Here is a 2,877-nt window from a genome sequence, read left to right as displayed (position 1 = left end):
AAAAAATGTATACACATGACTTGTATTCATCTTTTGCTATCAGTATATAGCAAGCATTACAATTTTAATAGTCTTTTCCTTTCTTAAAATGTGTGTGTGTGCATCATAAATATATATGACAATTCAGAAATAAAGTCATAGATTAGAAGCATGGCTGGGGAAGGAGAATGGAAGACTGGTGGAAGGAGGAAAGATTGGAGGGTTATGGAAGTATGCTAGGGTACTTGTCCTGTTTAAGGAAACACATAGATTTGTTAAGCTTAATCAATTGACAAAGGAAAGAATAAACATAAGTAAGGGTCATAAGTTAGGGTTAACCATGAGGAGAATATAAATGGAATGTATTATTTTCTACAGAATAATTTGATCTTGTCAATAGAAAGTAGAAAATCCAAACTTTTCATTTGAAGGAAAGAAAATTTGACCTAAAGATGTAAAAGAGTAGAAAGAAAGTATAGTAAAATAGAAAACACAAAATGAGGTAGCAGAAAGAAGTCCTAAAATAACATTAATAAACACAAATGAGGATGAATTAAACTCACAAATCAAAATACAGAGACTCTCTGATTGGCTATAAAGACAAGATGCAATAATATACTGTTAGCAAGAGATCATTTAAGCAAAATTGGAAAATAAAAGGTTAAAAAACTCTGGCACATTAAAAAAGAAGTTCAGGGTAGCAATTGTAGCATTTAAACAAAAAATGAATTTTGGGGTAATAAAATAACAAGGAACAAATAGAAATGTTACATACTAATAAGGAATAATAAATCAAGAAGAAATAACAATCATAAACATATATGCACCCATCAATGTAGCCTCAAAACATATAAAGCAACAAACAGCTAAAATGGGGGAAATGGATGTATCGAAAATTATATTTGGAGATTTTAGCACAGCTCTTTCAGGATATGACACATCAATCAGACCAAAAATAAGGATAGAATATTTGACAAATACAATTGACAATCTTGAACTAAAATATATGTACACAAACACATGTACCTCTTAATACCTAACAAAGGAAATCTTCACAAATTATAAAGAATAATATTAGTTACGATTTCAAACCATAATGAAATAAAGTTAGAATTTAATAAAAAGAGAACACTTAAAAATCCTTTTTTTCCCTGGGAAAAATTACCTTTGGGCTAAAGAGGAAATGACAAAGGAAATTATGAAATACTTAGAACTGAAGTACAATGCCAAACTTTGTGCTGAATTCAATGTCAAAACTTGCACTATCAAAAACAATGGATAAAATTAACAAAACTAAAAACAAGTTTTTAGTATTTGAAAATATAAAACACAAACCACTGATCAGTGTAGCACTCATATTCAGTTTTCTTTTACACAAAAAAACTAGGCAAAATCAGTTTTACCATTTGTTGGACAGATGAGCTTTATCTTATACAAGATTTCCCATAAAATAGATAATATAAAAGGTAGAGAAAGCAGCTTTACTTATTTTATGAGGCTAGTATAATTAAAATCGCAAAACTGGTTAAGAAAGTGAAAGGAAAGAAAACAAAGTGAACATTAATGAAAAAATTTTTAAAAAATTATTGCCCAGCCAAATCCAATAGTATATTTTTAAAAACACCATTTATCAGGATCAAATAGGGCTTATCTATTCACGTTAGTTAAAAATCAAAAGTATATTAATGTAAAATTCTCTACACAAATGAAATAGAGAAGAAAAATCATATGATCTCAGTAGATGCAGGAAATTTAATAAAGTTTAAGATGAAAATGTTATGAAAACCAGGAAGACAATTTCTTTTGTTTAATAAAACCTTAAGCAAACATCATATTTAAAGCTTTTTAAGGTTTGGAACAAAACAAAAAAGGTTACTTTATCACTACTATTCCATATGGTATTAGAAGTGCTCACTAACCAATGAAGATGGTGAACATTACCAACACCAACACCAATAACAACAAAAGGTTCAAGCGCCAATAGGGTAAAGACAAAACAGTTATAATGTGTAGATGAGATGCTCATTTACATAGGAAATCCAACTGAATCAAGAGACATAGAACTAAAAAAGAGTTTAGCAAGATAGATGATGATTGTGCCCAGCTTACAGAAACCAATAGGGTTTTTTTGTTTGTTTTTTTGTGTTTTTTTGACTAGCAATAGTCTATGACCAATTTGAAAATTTAAGAGAAAGTAAAATAGACTTTCTCAGTAGCATAAAAAACTATCAAGTATTTAAAGCCTTATATAATGAAAACCACATAAGACCTTTATGGAGTAAAGTTTAAAACTCTATTAAAGGACATAAAGAAGGCTTGACTAAATGGAGAAATATACTGCATTCATGAGTAAAGCGACTTAACATTGTAAAGATACCAAATTCTTCCAAATGAATGCATAAATTCTATGCAATTCCAATAAAAATTCCAACCTTTTTTTGGGGGTTGGGGGGATGGTGACAAAATTATTCTAAAATTTACAAGGGAAAATAAAGCTTGAAAAATAAGAGCAAAGAAGAACTCACCTGAGACAGCAAAAACTAAGTGCTAAAATAAAAGCAGAATGACATTAGTGCAGGAACAAATAGATGAATGAAACTACAATAAATAGAGAACCCCAAAGCAGACCTAGGTATACAGAGCTGGTACCATAAATCAGAGAAGATGGATTATTTAGTCTATGGTATTTTAAAAATTGGGTAAATGGAGAAAGATAAAGGTGAATCTCTATCTGAAGCATATGTGGAAGCAACCCCAAATAGATGAAAGACCTAAATGTGAGAGATTAAAACTATGACTTGTGCTGAATCACAATGTCAAGATTTGCTATGTTCAAGATTACTGAAAAATATAGAACATATCTTTGTAACCTGGGAGTGGGGCGTAGTAAGAAAGACT

The sequence above is a fragment of the Hipposideros armiger genome, unplaced genomic scaffold (genome assembly GCF_001890085.2).
Source record: "Hipposideros armiger isolate ML-2016 unplaced genomic scaffold, ASM189008v1 scaffold_457, whole genome shotgun sequence".
NCBI lineage: Eukaryota > Metazoa > Chordata > Mammalia > Chiroptera > Hipposideridae > Hipposideros > Hipposideros armiger.
This window is presented reverse-complemented; position numbering follows the sequence as displayed.